This window comes from Hyperolius riggenbachi, chromosome 6 (assembly GCF_040937935.1).
Source record: "Hyperolius riggenbachi isolate aHypRig1 chromosome 6, aHypRig1.pri, whole genome shotgun sequence".
In the NCBI taxonomy this organism is placed as follows: domain Eukaryota; kingdom Metazoa; phylum Chordata; class Amphibia; order Anura; family Hyperoliidae; genus Hyperolius; species Hyperolius riggenbachi.
In genome coordinates this window covers 59,089,862-59,107,676 of record NC_090651.1, presented here as the reverse complement: position 1 = coordinate 59,107,676, position 17,815 = coordinate 59,089,862, and the positions used below count along the sequence as shown (strand labels likewise).

General features: G+C 42.9%; 1 protein-coding gene across 15 annotated transcripts in view; it reads left to right on the top strand.

Moving 5' to 3' along the window:
• Window positions 1-17,815, top strand: part of NFIA (nuclear factor I A) — a 678,234-nt gene that overhangs the window by 650,959 nt on the left and 9,460 nt on the right. The gene's annotated exons all lie outside the window — the stretch shown is intronic.

The window sequence follows — 17,815 nt, the reverse complement described above, 5'->3', positions numbered from 1 at the left end:
ATTGCATCAATCTTGCTTGTAAAGTATGATGCAAAGTTGTCGGCTGACAGACATGTGGTAGGGGGAGGAGGTGGGGGACGAAGTAGGGAGTTAAAGGTGTTGAACAATTGTTTTGGGTTATGGGACTGTGAGGAAATGAGCGAGGAGAAATAAGACTGCTTAGAAGAGGTGAGGGCATCCCTGAGCTCCTGCAAAGTTTGTTTATAGTGATTGAAGTCTTCTACAGCAGTGCTTTTTCTCCAGCATCTTTCTGCCACCCTGGAGTGCCTTTTCAGCTGTTTGAATTGTTCAGTGAGCCAGGGCTGCCTGTTAGTTTGGCGGGGGCGGGTGGTGGTGAGTGGAACGGCTGAATTCATGGCAGAGGAGACTACATTAAATAAGTAACTGGATGCTGCCTCAGGGTCAGTGTAGGAAGACAGGGTACTTAGAGGTTGCAAGGCCTCAGTCAGGGAATTCACATCCAGGTTGCGATAATTCCTGCGCGTGACTGTATGGTGTAGTGTTGGAGGAGTTGACGGTAGAGAAGAATTGATTGAGAAGGTAAGAAGGTTGTGGTCTGAGAGGGGAAGCGGAGTGTTATGAAAGCTTGAAATAGAACAGAGGCGGGTAAAGACAAGGTCAAGAGTGTGGCCGTCTTTGTGGGTGGAAGTGGAGGACCATTGGGCGAGGTCAAACGAGGAGGTGAGAGAGAGCAGTTTGGTGGCAGTAGGGCAATTAGTATCGATGGGTATATTAAAATCTCCAATGATGATAGAGGGTATATCATTGGAGAGGAACTGGAGAAGCCATGCTGAAAAGTGATCAATGAAAGTAGAGGCTGGACCGGGCGGGCGGTAGATAACAGCAATCTGAATGTGGTATGGAGAGTAGAGACGGACAGCATGAACTTCAAAGGATGAGAGTGCGGGCAGTGGTGTGAGTGGCTTAAATGAACAGTGTTCAGAGAGGAGGATCCCCACCCCCCCTCCATGTTTGTGGCCAGGTCTAGGGGCATGACTAAATTTTAGACCACCATATGATAGAGCAGCTGGAGACACCGTGTCTGATGGAGTTATCCATGTTTCAGTGAGCCCCAGGAAGGTGAAAGTGTTGGAGATAAACATGTCACGATAAATGAGATAAATGATTTCATACTTTCCTAGAAATGCGTATAGAAACGCAAATCATGACTTCTTGTTTTATGTCTTTCCATTGCCTTTGTTACGCTTGAACACCATAGATGATGTCCCAGTAGGGTGGAGAATAGGTAGACTTTACTTGTGGGTGATTTGCTAGTCTCTAGTAAAAGGCTGGATTCTCAATGATCCCTCTGGCCTCTAGTAAATAGACTAATGGTGCCCCATATATGGTATTATAAAAATGTTCAATTTTCCCATTTTTTTCAACCAAAACGATCAAATCGAATGAAAGTTAACAAGAATCCTTTTTTTTTTTCGATCAAGAAAAACAAACGACTATCCTGTTTTTCAATAAAAATCTGATCAGACATGTTAGAAAAATCTTTATATTTGCTCTAATGGAATAATCGAATGAAATTACCTAATAAAAAAATGTGTGGCAGGTATGGGCACCATAAGAATACATCCTCAAGTTGTCACTGGTCTCTTGTGAAAGGATAGGATGCATCCTTAGCAATTTCTCTGGCCTCTAGTACATATTCCTAGCATTGGCACTGGCTTCTAGTAAATGGATCTGCTGCATTCTCAGTGATGTTATTAGCCTCTAATGAATGGATACGCTGCATTCTTGGTGATGTCACTGGTCTCTTGTGAAAGGATAGGATACATCCTTAGCTATTCCTCTGGCCTCTAGAAAATTGGTAGGCTGCATTCCTAGCGTTGGCACTGGTCTCTAGCAAATGGCTAGGCTACATCCTCAGTGATGTCACTGGTCTCTAGTGAATGGCTAGGCTACATCCTCAGTGATGTCACTGGTCTCTAGTGAATGGATAGGCTGCATTCTCAGCAATGTCACTGGTCTCTGTTAAATGGATGGGCTAAATTATCATCACCAATGTTACTGGTCTGTAGTGCATGGATAGGGTGCTTTTGTAGTGCTGTCACAACCTTCTAGAACGTGAATAGGAATACATCCTGAGTGATGTCAGTGGTCTGTAGTAAATGGATAGACCTCCGATAGATTAGTAGTGAATGCCACTTGCCTATGGGATGACTACAATGAATGTATAGGTTGCATTAACTGTGACATTGGTCTCCAGTACTGGTTCAGTAATAAATATTATTTGGTTGTCTGCTGCTGTTCCTCAGACCTACTAAATGAGGTGGCTTTTAACAAACTGGGAAGTGTATGAAGCTTATGTTTGCTTTCCCCTATTAATATAATACCAGTGGCCTGTCAGTTATGCTGACCATTTGGTTGTAGTAGTTTGGGTCACACACTTTGCTGACTGCGCAGACTAGAATAGAAAAATGAATAGAACGGGTTTCTAGCCTTGCATTCCCATGTTTTTTCTTATGACAGAAGGGTTTTGTCTGAATGGGAAGCCTTGAGGTACCCATCAACCCCTCAGGAAAAAAGTTGCCCTTGCTTTCACAAGCAGTAGATAGGCAAGATTATAATATTTTTGAATGTGAAATGAACTAAAGATTTTAGTTTAAATGTATCTTCTCTGAGCAAATTTGATTTAGAAGCTTACGAAACGAAAACGCCCTTTTAACGGAAAAAAAAAAATTCAGACTTGAAATTCCAAGGAGCCGAATGACCAAGATCTAAGCAAAGAGGGGCTTTTTTTTTTTCTTTCCAAGGCACTTTCTATCTCCTGCGCGCTTTAATCCCACCGTCGAGGCTCGAAAGTCTTGTCCAGAGCTGTGTTTAATGGCCACAATCTATTTTTTATGAATAAGCAGGAAGCAAGCTGTCCTCGGTAAAAAGATTTACAAAATGTAATCATTGTTGGAATATTCTCTTTGAACTCCTGCGTCCGCAGGGGTCTGCAAGCTCCCCGTACTGTGTTTTCTTTAGCCTACCCTTACCCGTTCCCCTGTAGGATCAGGTACTTTGGTGCTGTTCCCTTTGAAGTCCGTGAATGAATGAAAGCAGTCCAGAATAAAAGGGGACTGTTGATCAAGCATAAAATACACTTTAAGCCAACAGAATGGCAGAGTTAACACATACTAAGCCGCTTTTACTTTCTCCCCCCCTTATTCTTTGTCTTCCCTCGGCTGCCTCCTTGCATTTTCCTGTGCTTTGTGTACAGTTGGGGTTTTAGACTAGAAAGTCTCTGATCTGTGTGCTATGCTATTTCCTTACCAAAAGAAAAAGAAAAAAACTCAAAATGGAAAAGAGGGCCCATTGCCACTCTTGGCAGTGGGTTGACAAGGGGGAGGGGGGGCGCAATGCCTTGGAGATTTAAGAGTCAGCGGTTGGTTTCAGTACAAGTAGACAGATAAAGAAAGCAGTTCGGAAGTAAGATGTCGCTTTCTGTTCAGAAATAACAAGAATATTTTTTTTATTTGTAAAGGCCATTGAACATTTTTTGGGGAGATAGAATGAAGCAGAGGAGACCATAGATAGGCTCCCGCATGCATGTGATGATGTGCTGCTTAATTTATGTCACTGCCATTCAGCACAGGACAACAATGAGCTTTTTTTCGTCTCAGTGTAGACCAGACACGTCCAAAGTCTGGCCCGAGGATCCATTTCTGGTGGCACTTAATTGTAGAATCTTCATTAATTCGGGATCAGTGACATCACGAACAGTAAGGCTATATCCATTCACTAGACACCAGTGAATATTATATGGTGCCCAGCAGCCAACTGTCAATGGGCTAACGGTCTAGAAGACTTTGTACACCTGTTTCACTTACTCGCCACACCCACCAGCACTTCTCTACTTTGTGGGTAGCTGTCCCGTCTACCATGTGTTTTCAGGGTGCTGCTTTATCCCAGTCTAAACAAGATGAGTATGATCATTTGCTCTCATGCAGGCACTTCCTTCCAGAGTGATCATCATACCTGCTCCGCCCAACCATACAGATAGAAACTGCCCTGAAGGAGACTTCTCACTTTTTTCCCCCCAACATAAAAAATACTACCAGTACACCATTCAGCACAGCTCACATGGCTATTCTAAAAGGATGCAAATTCTCAAAAAGAAAGAACTGTGGTGGTTCCTGCCTGGTATTCGGCATGTGCTGTGTTAAATGAAAAAGTTTTACTAGACATTTACATATGCACATAGTTTTACCAATGTATGAAGACCTTAGTTGCTTCTCGAACACATGCCTAAATTACATTACATGTAATGTAAACAACACTTTTTTGGGCAAGTCAAAAGTTAATGTGGTATGAAACTCAGCATTTACTCTTTGTTCTAAAAGATTTACAGCATCAAATCTACTACCATTCTTTCTACCACAAAAAACATTTTGTAGCAGAACAGCATTCAAACAGTTGAACACAGCACTTTGTTCTTCAGTGGAAAGCTCCTTAAAGGACCTCTGTCACGAAAATCTTAACATTTTAAATACATGTAAACACATACAAATAAGACGTACATTTCTACCAGAGTAAAATTAGCCATAAATTACTTTTCTCCTATGTTACTGTCACTTACAGTAAGTAGTAGAAATCTGACATTACCGACAGATTTTGGACTAGCCCATCTTCTCATGAGGGCGGTTCTCAGGGTTTTCTTTAAACAGTTCCTCTTTAAGGCTCGTACACACGTCGGATTTTCACAAACGTTGTCGTTTGAACGTCCGGTCGTTTGGACGTCAAATCGAGCGTGTGTACAGTCGGTCGTTAAGCTGATAAGACTGGATTTGAACGATCCAAAGCGGATCATTCAAGTCCAGTCTTATCAGCTGAACGACCGACCGTAGACATGCCCGATTTGATGTCCAAACGACCGCACATTCAAGCATCCAAATGATTGGTCATCTGCGAAAATCCGACGTGTGTATGTACCTTTAAGCTTCTGGCCACTTTTGAAGAGGTGATAACATTATCTTTTGTTTATATTCCTTTGTTTGCTACAATTATTATGCAGCCAGCAGCATGCTGAAACTGATCTGCACACATTGTAGAACCAGAGAGAGCTGAGAAGTTATCACCTTATACATTATAATATACTTGTAGACCTTAGCCCATTTAAAAACGGGCTCTAGGTCTGTGTTTTTTTGGGCGCGTGCGCCCGCCTGCTCATCCGCCACTGCGCGCTCACCCGCCGCACATCCGGCCGCCTGCTCACATGCCGCACACCCGACACCTGCTCACACGTCGCCCCCTCGGCTCCCTGGCCCCGTCCCCGGCCTCATGTCTCTGGGTCCGTGCTGCGCACATGCACAGTAACAAAGCACAGACAACGCTACACAGAGACAGGAGACACACGCAGGGACACAGGGGTTTTATTATAGAGGATAAATATAGCCTCTATGCAGTAATATGAAACGGCAGCTTTCAGAGCAGATAAACTGTACTTTGGGAATTTGTAGATGGACAGTATTACTTGTGCACAAAAGAAAATATAACTATGGGTGATAAAAAGTAGGCAGACACATTTTTATTGAATGTTTTGTCAGTTTTATCCCACTTTAACCATAAACCACACTTTTGGCCTGTAGCAGGTTCACTTTATATTTGCTTTCAGAACCCTAGCATGCCAGGAGATCAGGATGTCCTTGCTGTTTGGCCTCAAGCATCAGAACCTTTTGCCAACTGCTCTACTTGGCTCCTGTTCCTGGCTGACTACACTAATCTCTGCCTGCTATGATTCCCACAATCCCTGGCTCTTCTAGCTTGACCTTGGCGACGTAGTATCACCGCCTCACGTTGGAACATCGGCTGCAGGGTGAAGGTTTTTGATCAGCCAACTGCGGAGAATAGAAACTCAGCGAAGAAATACCTTAATGTAAAAGTTATAATCAAATTTCACTAAGTGCTGCATTGGCAGTTCAGCCACTGATGAAATTGTCAGAGCCGGCTCTGCTTTCGTCCATCAAAATGGGGCGGTTACAGACCAGCGGCCATGTCAATGCAAGGAACTTCCTGTTGAGGATTCAGCTAAGAGTATATTGTTTATGGTCCATAAACCTGAGCGCAGTCCTCCAACACGAGCCGATCGGTGTTTGAGCTTTCATGGTGTAGTAAATTAAGGGCGAGGGGGGGGGGAAAAGAAGCGTTTGAAAATACTCCTCAGAGGACAGTAAAACCTCATTCACTTCGCAATGGTTAAATGGGATTTTATAAACGCGCTCTACGTGGGGCTGTTTTGCATTACATGAGTTGAATACCTTGGAGATGACACACATCTGCAAGCGGCTTATTAAATCCTTACTCAGCACTTTTCAATCTGATGAGATTACTTCTTCATTTGACTGGAGAAAGGGAAGCTAAGATCTATACCGGACTGCAAAATTGTTTCTGAGCTTTCACCTTGAACAGGAGGAGGACAAGGGAACATTCATTAGGAGATGGGCAGCTACTGCTGCTTCTGACATCATAACTAAAAAAACATGTTGCGTTGAGACAAGATGGCCACTCAGAGGTTAAAGAGGAACGTCAGCCTAAACAAACATACTGTCATTAAGTTACATTAGTTATGTTAATTAAAATAGATAGGTAATATAATCTCTTACCCACCCTGTTTTAAAATAATAGGCAAATGTTTGATTTCATGATGGCAGCCATCTTTTTGGTTGAAAGGAGGTGACAGGGAGCATGAGACACAGTTCCAACTGTCCTGTGTGCTGATCACCCCTCCCAGTTGCTAGGCAACATGAATAACATAGGAAATCCCATCATGCTTTGCACAGCATCAGAGAAAAAAGCCCGGGCAGTTTTCTTTGATGGGTGGAGCTTAGCTAAAAATGCAGCTAACATGATGCTTTGGTAAGAAAAACAAAATTCTGATGCTGTGAAACTGTTAAAGAAACGCCAAGCCTTTTCAGTTCTGCTGAGTAGATTTTTAGTCCGGAGGTTCACTTTAAGGCATAGGCAAGATAAAAAAAAATTCCTGTTGCATCTCTTACCTTGTGATTCAGTGCTTTACTTTATGAAATTATTGATAAACAAAATCCAGTGTTAGAGTACCCAGTAAGCTGATGGTGAAGTAGGCGTATGTAAGGGAAATGTAAAAAGCTCCTTATGCTGATTTGGGCCATGCTCCTATTCGAATACAAGCTTCTCCATACTGGACATGCGCAAGTATCCAAATCAGATTTATTCACCAATTGTGACAGAGCCACACTGATGTGTACCACACAATTGTTTATGGTATACATCAGTATTGGGCATAGTGCAAGTTTACAGGGAGTGCAGAATTATTAGGCAAATGAGTATTTTGACCACATCATCCTCTTTATGCATGTTGTCTTACTCCAAGCTGTATAGGCTCGAAAGCCTACTACCAATTAAGCATATTAGGTGATGTGCATCTCTGTAAGGAGAAGGGGTGTGGTCTAATGACATCAACACCCTATATCAGGTGTGCATAATTATTAGGCAACTTCCTTTCCTTTGGCAAAATGGGTCAAAAGAAGGACTTGACAGGCTCAGAAAAGTCAAAAATAGTGAGATATCTTGCAGAGGGATGCAGCACTCCTAAAATTGCAAAGCTTCTGAAGCGTGATCGTCGAACAATTAAGCGTTTCATTCAAAATAGTCAACAGGGTCGCAAGAAGCGTGTGGAAAACCAAGGCGCAAAATAACTGCCCATGAACTGAGAAAAGTCAAGCTAGCAGCTGCCAAGATTCCACTTGCCACCAGTTTGGCCATATTTCAGAGCTGCAACATCACTGGAGTGCCCAAAAGCACAAGGTGTGCATTACTCAGAGACATGGCCAAGGTAAGAAAGGCTGAAAGACGACCACCACTGAACAAGACACACAAGCTGAAAAGTCAAGACTGGGCCAAGAAATATCTCAAGACTGATTTTTCTAAGGTTTTATGGAATGAGCTTGTGGGGCCTTTTCGGGTTGAGGTTGAGCTGAACTCCCAGTCCTACTGCCAGTTTCTGGAAGACACCTTCTTCAAGCAGTGGTACAGGAAGAAGTCTGCATCCTTCAAGAAAAACATGATTTTCATGCAGAACAATGCTCCATCACACGCGTCCAAGTACTCCACAGCGTGGCTTGCAAGAAAGGGTATAAAAGAAGAAAACCTAATGACATGGCCTCCTTGTTCATCAGATCTGAACCCCATTGAGAACCTGTGGTCCATCATAAAATGTGAGATTTACAAGGAGGGAAAACAGTACACCTCTCTGAACAGTGTCTGGGAGGCTGTGGTTGCTGCTGCACGCAATGTGATCAGATCACACTGACAGAATCCATGGATGGCAGGCTTTTGAGTGTCCTTGCAAAGAAAGGTGCCTATATTGGTCACTGATTTGTTTTTGTTTTTGAATGTCAGAAATGTATATTTGTGAATGTTGAGATGTTATATTGGTTTCACTGGTAAAAATAAATAATTGAAATGGGTATATATTTGTTTTTTGTTAAGTTGCCTAATAATTATGCACAGTAATAGTCACCTGCACACACATATATCCCCCTAAAATAGCTAAAACTAAATACAAACTAAAAACTACTTTCAAAAATATTCAGCTTTGATATTAATTGGTTTTTTGGGTTCATTGAGAACATGGTTGTTGTTCAATAATAAAATTATTCCTTAAAAATACAACTTGCCTAATAATTCTGCACTCCCTGTATATACAGTGAATAATGAACATAGAACACAGACATACAGATAATGGGGCATAGGTAGTAAACAGTAGTGCAGAGAGCACTATGCTGTGAGGTTTAGCTGTGAAAGGGGGCTTGAGTTCAGAAGACGATTGGGGGGGGGGGGGGTTCCTGTGCCTGGAGGGCATACCGCTCAGGAGGTTAGAGGACTAAAAAGCCACTGTGGTGCATCATGGGAGATCTTTCTAGCTCACATAAAGCTAAATAACTGTAAATACCATCAAATTTACATTTGGCAAAACTAAATGCAGAGAGGATAACAGGTGGTCAGAATGGCAGTTGTGATTTTGCTGCCAACGCAGAATCTATTGCCAACGATGACTAATGGCTGGTGTGTTTGTAATGCACAAGTTATTATTGTCTTTCTGCTCTTGTTTCCTTTTAAGGATTATTCAGACAGGATGGGCTTTCTGATCTTGCATTTCCTAGTAAAATAGCCTATAAGGTTTCTTAAGGGTCAAACCATTACTGTCTGAAATACTCACCTGACGACCCAGGAAGATGAATCCCAGCAACGTCCCCCTACGAAGCATTCCCCAATCCATCTTCCTGCAGGCGAGTACACGTGATGGCACACAACAGGTGTGAACAGGAAGTCAATTGATGGCAGTTGTTAATAGCAAGCGTCATCAGACGCCCTCGTAATCGTGTGCCTGTACCCATGTCGTTGGTTGTCAGAAAATAGTGTAGTGGGTACGAGCCTTAAAAACCTCCCTGGTGGTTTTGACGGTTATGCATGTCAATACAAAACATGCTGTGAACGGTATTGATGTGCATACACGTCAATACTCTCCTGCATTGTATACTTGACCCTTGCTTGATACATTTTGGCAAGTTACAGGGAAAAAAAAAGGTTATGAAAATTAATTGGATCACTTTTTGTGCAGAAATCCTGGGGAAATTGAACGCCAGGGAAGTTAATTGTTCCACAGTTTCTGCAGTCATGAGCTAGTATCAGGATCTTGAGATCCTTTAACTGACACAAAGTCCAATTCTTCGGGACATGTACCTGTAGGCCTGTTAGAAACTGATTCAATACATGTTCCCTAAGGGACAAGCCCCTAAAGCACACTTTAAAACATAACTTTTATTAGGTACATTCAAATTTACGTTGGAAGTTACATTTTGAAGTGCGCTTTAGTGGCTTGTCCCTTTGGGAAACTTATTGAATATAAACTTCCCCTATGTTCTCGCAGTATTTCTGTTAGAAACAGATTCAGACTCCTTTGAATAAAAACTTGTGTTCTTTGAACGCATTTTTGTCTGGATTTGGGTGGATTTTCCACAAATTTTTTTCTGTGCTAAAATTAAAATGAGAACTTTGGCAATCATTTTCACCATCAAGTGAAATATTGTGCAATAAAACAGACGTATCGTCCAGTAATGTTTCATTGAAATTGCCCATTTCTTCAGAATTTATCACTGCCCCTTGATTGCCAGGTTTCCATGAAATAAAATGGAAGCTGACCGCAACCAGCCAATGAAAGACTTTGGGTGCGTACACACATCCATTTTTTAGCTAATTTTACCCCTTCCGTGTAGTATAAGAGTTTACCTATACAATCTGTTCATTGTATTCAAAATATGTAGTCCTTCATACTACATGGAAGTGGTAAAATTGGCCAGATATTGACCAATCAAAATCAGATGTGTGTATGCATCCTTAAGCCTGGTACACACTTTCAATTATGATTGGCCAATCACTAACCAATTTTACCACCTCAATGTAGTATGAGGATCAACAGATATTGAATATTATGAGCAAATTGTGTAGGTAATCTCTTAACTACATGGAGGTGGTAAAATTGGTCAGTGATTGGCCAATCATAATTAAAAGTGTGTGCCAGGCTTTCATTGTTCTCCCCAGGCTCTTTTAGCTGGGTGCTCCACCCAGCTAGTTTTGGTGAGCACCCGGCTGTCATCTGCTCACCCCCTCTTATGCTGTAAGCAGAGTTGTGCAGAGAAGCACGAGCCCTGCATTCTCCCATCTTGTCCCACCCGGCTACTTTTTCATGTTACCCGTCTACTATTTCATGCCACCCGGCAGGAAAAAATTTCTGGTGAGAACACTGGGCTTTAGAAAGGGGGATATGAAGGGAACTGAAGTTACTTTACAGCCAGCTTTACTATTATCCTTAGTGTGCTTAGTGGCATAGTTCACTGGCCACCCCATGTGCCTCCAATTCTCTCCCCCCTGCAGAGAATAAGAATTTGACGCGCCAGTACAGGCGGAGTAGAAGCTGGGTGTGTGGCACTGCTGTGGAACATTGGGACCCGGCAAGTTTCTTCTCAATAACGCTACACTCGCCACCCTGCAGAGGGAGCAAACAAACTCCTGTAATGGGCTGAGGGCTGGGCACATCCGACTATATGGGGGGGGGGGACCACAAATGACTACCTATAGGGGTGCACATATGACTATCTATGCCCAGGCACATTTGACTATAGGGGGGGACACATCTGACTACAGGGGGTAATATCTACATTCCCTTGTGTGGCTTTATTTTATAAGAAAATGAAAATAAGAAAAAGGGGGTGTGACTTGAGGGATGTGGCCTGTTTAAGGGGTGGAGATTAGTGCACCAAAGCTTTTGTGCCCACAGGCTTCTGAGCTGCAAGTCTGGCCCTGCTCTCTACTTGAATAGATTTGGGATTTAAAGAAGAAGGTTGGTGAAAATCTTTATGCGAGTTTGGACTTTAAAGAGACCCAGAGATGAAGTAATGTAAAGCTTTGATACTTACCTGGGGCTGCCCTCCCATGGTCTGCCGTTCAGCTGCTGTGAGCCCCGGTAACAGGCTCTGTCAATGCCAGTCTGGGTCTACTGTGCACGTGCAGACCTCCCACACACGTGCAGTAGACCTGGACTGATGTCACTGAGCCTGTTACCAGGGCTCACCGCTGCTGAACAGCAGACTACAGGAGGACGGCGTGGGACTCCGACGTGTTCATGGGGCGGGAGGAAGCCCCGAGTAAGTATCAACACTTTACATTACTTTATCTATGAGTCACTTTAAAGCATAAGAGGCAACAATAGTTACCATAGAGACATGGTTTCCTGGTTGCAGGCAGTTTAGCCACACTCCCTGTCCTTATGCCAACTGAAATGTCCAGACATATTTTTTGTAGGTACCAGATGTCTCTGGAATTTATGAACAGTTGAAGAGTCACAACTACATTTGTGTCTGGGACAGAAACCAATCCTAAAAGTATATCGTAAGACTTCACGCTGCCTGCTGTAGCCATGTTTTTGTTTTTCTGCCTGCAGGGTCTATTTAAGCTAAACGTATCCATTCGCCCTGCCCTGACGACTCAAAAACCTTATTGGATCTGCAGAATTATACGTTCACCCCCTCGAGCCTATGCAGATCCAACCGCAACAAGGGCACGGCGTCCTCACTAGCGAGGAATCTGTCACTTAGACCTCTGCTTACAGCGATATATGACGGGAGGCGGGGCCTATGCAAAAGACTGATGCAGTGTTACCCCAGTGGGCAATAGAGTTGCAGTGTCTACGCAGCGCCGTTGGCTACCTTTCAGAAAAAGGCAAGGAGGAAGATGAGACGTTAAAAAAAAAAAAAAAAAGCTGTCTCACCAGACAAAAGGCTGCAGAGCTGCAACGCACAGCTAAAATAAAACTCCAGAGTCAGCACCTTCTATTGATTAAAAACTAACCTTTAAAGTAACTCCTCGAGTGTGTGCTTAGCATTTAAATTTAAACATGTCATGAATCTGATTTGTGTTGCAGAACAGCGACTCACACTTACATCCCTTTCCTTAAGCAGCTGAAGTATTTCACAAAAATGTCATATGGGGGGGGGGGGGCTTGGGGTTGAAATAAAGAGAATGGGGGCAGGGAGGGAATTCCTCATTGGAGTCTTGTACTTTCTTTTCCCATGCAAATATACCCCCTATTAAAGGCCTGCAAAGTGAAACTAAGTAATTGGCCCTTTTTTCCAACTTTTCCCAAGTGCCGGGAAGACAGATTAATTAAACACACAACTGTGTGCTATTCGGAAAGCGTGAGGCCTGCTCGCCCGGGATGGGGGTCGTAACTCCTGCAGAATGAATACTTTGGCGTGTTTGCAGTGGGCTTACAACGTCAGAGCGCAATAGAGGGGGCTGGGAGGGGGGGGGGGGGGGACGGTTGGCTTAGCAGGAGGAGAGCAAAGATTTTCTTGGTAATGAAAGTCACGTCTCCCTCTGTCTGGTTGCTGTTGGCAACCAGACATGATGTAACACTGCAATGAACTTGAACTTGGGGGAGTTGAAAAGTGAACAATAGACCAGAGTAATCAATAAAGCCTATTTCAGTGAAGGATTACAGAGCAGCGTTGGGGTAACCTTGTCTGCAAGGCACAAACTAAATAGGAAGAAACTTTTTTTTTTTTTCCCTCTACTCCTTAGATGTTAGGAGCAGTGCAGAAAGCCTGCTGCAGAGGTTGCTGTATTCCTTGTCTGAGGGGCTGGGCTGCTGGAATATCGGTGTACAGTCAAAGTTTAACTAAGTGCAGGAGATCTCTTGACACACTAGAAGTTGTTTGTTTTGGAGGAGAAAGGAAATGCACTAAGATGGCTGCCAAAATGTAATTTAATTTTGTATTTATTCTACATTTTTAATAAGTATTTTTTTTTAATTTAAATTGACACTGACGTGAAAAAAAACGTATGATATAATGAATTGTATGTGTAGTACGGATAATCAATACAACATTAGCAAAGAAAAGAGTCACCGATATATAGCTTTTTTTATTATAACATTGCATCATTCTGTCATATTTGCAGTTTACAAACTACACTTTGTATTTTAAAGGACTTGGGAATCAAGACTAAAAAAAAAAGTCAGATACTTGCCTAAGGAGAAGGAAGGTTCTGGGTCCTAGAGAGCCTTCCCTCTCATCTCTCAGTCCCATCATTGCAGCGGAAGCTCCCCAATTTGTATCCCCCGCCGTGGGGGACTTCAGGCGCAGAGTCCTGCCGAAGACATACTGCGCAGGTGCACTAGAGAGGGCGTGTGGGCAGTTTGGAGGCAAAGTCTTCTGAAGTCCCCTGCGGCGGGGGGTTAGAGCAGAATTTAACCAAATTGGTTGAATACTGCTCCTGGGGAGCCAACGCTGGAACACAGTGACTGAGAGAGGAGCGGGAAGGCTCTATAGGACCCAGAGTCTTCCCTCTCCATAGGTAAGTATCTGGCTTTTAGTTTTGGTTCCCATTGACTTTAAACTATGAAACAAAGCAGAGCTAATGACCCTTTACATTTCCCTGCAGTAAAAAAATATCTGAAGCTGTCTTTCACTGTTTCTTTGATGTGCTGCCTGCTCACTCCTCTCCATCACCCTAGTCAGATACATGAGAGAATGAATAAATGCTAATCTACTGCTATCCACTTAAGGGGCTTCCTCCAGCCCCTTGAAGTCTCTGTGTTCCCCTCAGCTCCACTAGCAGCCACTCTTCTGCGGTCACCTCTGTAGCAGCTGCCGTTCCGGACTGTTTTGTGGCTTTTGTGCACATGCGCCACTCGGGCCAGAAGCGTTTTGCGCAAAACACTCCCGGTTACGTAAGCACATGCATGCACAGAAGCAGCTGGCCTCTCTGGGTCGGCTGCCACTACGGAAAGGGTCGCAGAAGAGTAGCTGCCAGTGGAGACACAGAGACTTTGAGGGGCTGGAGAAAGCTCCAGGTAAGTAGATCAGCATTTATTAATTTTCTCTCGTATAATTTAACCATTTCAGCCCGCGGGTATTTTTCACCTTATGCATCAGAGCAATTTTCATCTCCCATTTTCATTCTCCAATAACTTTATCACTTATTATCACAATGAATTGATCTATATCTTTTTTTTCTGCTACCAATTAGGCTTTCTTTGGGTGGTACATTTTGCTAAATTATTTTTTTCTAAATGCATTTTAACAAAAATATTAAGAAAAAAATTGAAAAAATTCATTATTTTTCAGGTTTTGGTCATTATAGCTTTAAAATAATACATGCTACCATAATTAAAACCTATGTATTTTATTTGCCCATTTGTCCTGGTTATTACACCATTTAAATTATGTCCCTATCACAATGTATGGCGCCAATATTGTATTTTGAAATAAAGGTGCATTTTTTCAGTTTTGCGTCCATCACTATTTACATGCTTATAATTTAACAAATGTTCGCAATATACCCTCTTTACATGCATATTAAAAAGTTTAGACCCTTAGATAACTATTTGTTTGTTTTTTTTAATTGTAATTTTTTTTCATAAAAAATTGTATTTGGGTAATTTTTGGTGTGGGAGGTAAACCGTTAATTTTAAATATAATAATGTGGGTTTACTTTATTAAAAATATGTAGATGTAGTTTTACTATTTGGCCACAAGATGGCCAAAGTGAGATTTTGTTTATGTCAGAAAGACTGCGGCCTCTGATGAGAATGGGTCGGTTTTTCTGCCGGGGACGTAGATCAATGAAAGTGAACACCCCCCCTTTTCTCCCCACCAACAAAGCTTTCTGTTGGTGGGGTCTGATCGCCCCCAGCATTGTTTTATATTCTATAAATATTACATTTTTTTCTTAATAAATTTCCTTATTTTTTTATTCATTATTTCCCCAGCCCTACCTCCCCCCCCCCAGCCAATCAGCACGATCGGCTGTGATAGGCTTTAGCCTATCACAGCGGATCGCTTTTGTGCCACCAGAGGGGACAGCCGAGTGACACACAGCGCTGTACTGAATAAGTAGACGGCAATCTCCTAGAGCGGGAATGTGCGCACGATCCCCTGCAAACTCCACCCCAAGGACCTTACGCCAATCGGCGTAAGGCGGTCCTGGCGCTGCCGCCGTGTCCACGCCAAATGGCGTGGATCAGGCGTAAAGTGGTTAACTTTCATTTTTATGAATGACCACAGGCATCTCGCTGATGCCGGTTATCATTCATTACAGGCACTTTGATCAGCTTTAGGAAGACATATTTCCATTCGCTGATCAGTGCACAGCGCGATGGGGGTGCAGTGGCAAAAACAATGCAGTACTTATACATACGCCCGATGCTGAAGTGAAGATTTTTTTGGGTCGATTGGCTGCCAAGTCGCCTTATGTATGGCCACCTTAAAGGGAACCTTAACTGTGGATAGGAAAAAAAGTTTCACTTACCTGGGGCTTTCCCAAGCCCCCTGCAGCCGTCCTGTGCCCTTGCCCCGTACCTCGTCTGCACATGACTCTCTTCACAGCGGGGAAGCACGTTGCCGGGAGCCGACTGGCAGTCGCTGAAAACGAAACTAAGTCGCAGCGGGGGACCGGATGACACTTGAGGAGCTGCGAGGGCACAGGACGGCTGCAGGGGGCTTGGAAAAGCCCCAGGTAAGTGAAACTTTTTTTCGTATCCACAGTTAAGGTTCCCTTTAAAGGTTCCACTGAGAAACTCTCATGAGTAGATGAACTAGTCAAAAATCTGTCAGATCTGTCCGTTTTTTTTTTACTACCTACTGTAAATAATCAAAACATAGATAATAATAATTTTAGTCTGGGATGAATGTACATTTTATATGTATGTATTGTAATTTTACAATATCTCACGATGGTGGTCCTTTACAATGAAAATATGACTGTGACTGAAAAGTTTTATTTAAGATTAGCACTATTGATACAGTGGAGAAGGTCCTCAGTATATTTTCACCTCTGGTTTGCTTTAAAGAGAATCTGTAATTAAAAAAAAAATCCTCTGGGGTTACTTACCTCAGGAAGGGGAAGCCTCTGGACACTAATGAACCTTCCCCCGTCCTTTTCACCCTCTGAGATCCAGTGCTGGCAGCCCCTGAACAGCGGCGGTGTAAATATTTACCACTCCAGCACAGGTGCAGCAGTGGCTTTCCTGTGGGAAATAGCTGAGCCCGATTGGGTCTCCTTTTCAGCACAGATGTTGCAGTAACCCGTTCAGGCTCCGCTATTTCCGCCAGAGCCCACCGGAAAGCCGCTACTGCGCCTGTGCTGGATTCCTGAGGCTTAGGAGGATGGGGGAAGCCGACCAGAGGCTTCTCCCTCCTGAGGTAAGTATCCCCAGGGACCTTTTTTTGTTACAGCTACTCTTTAAGTAAAGTTCAGCGTTACATCAAGGTCCTTGGTGTAGTCTAAATTGGGAAAGTTCTAACAATGTGGCTTTTTTCAGTACAGGTTTTACAATAGAAGAGGCACAATGGGGACTTTTTTTCTATATTTAGATATTGCACTATGGTCCTTTTCTCAATTCATTCGTTTGCTACAAACTCTTCCTCAACAGGTCTTTGTGGAAATATACCTCTGTGCTCTCTATAGTTCTCAGTAATACATTCAGGTCCTACGAACAAGTAAAATAGCAGTCGATAAAACTTCACCACAGTGATTTTCTAATCTCACATGGTCTCGTGGCCAACCATCACCAAAAAAGAGTAAGAGTGGCTTACCAGCTGCCAACAACCCACATTATAAGGTTGTATGTTTCGCATTCAGTGGTAATCCTAACGAACCTCGAGCAGATATGAATCTAAACTTCCACCACTCCCTCACTCCAATATATGGTATGGTATCCAGGAAGGCCAATATATAAACACAACAAAAAACGGCAACTCTAAGTGTAAACCGTTTATTGTAAAAAAACAAGAAAAAAGACTTGCATACGGGATAAGGGAGTGATGGAAGTTTGGATCCATATCTGGTCGAGGTTCGTTAGGATTACCACTGAATAGGAAACATACAACCTTATAATGTGGGTTGTTGGCAGCTGGTAAGCCCCTCTTACTCTTTTCTGGGGATGGTTGGCCACGAGACCATGTGAGGTTGGATTATTTCCGTGGGGAAGTTTTATTGACTATTTATTCCTCTTTGATTTGCGCTGTCTTCTTAATACTAATTTTGTGGACTTTGGACGTTGTTCATTCTCGGCAGTGATTATATGTTCTGTTTTCTTGGCGCTGATAAACTGTTTGCAAGTAAAAAAAGCTTTGCTGAAGATTACACCTATCTCATAATACAAATCGTGGACAGTAATTAATAATTTTAAACATGAGGTGTTTTTTTAAGCATAAGCTATTATCTGCATGATTTCTTGGCATTTGTCACTCTACTATGGAGAGGGTACAGTGAGTGGTAA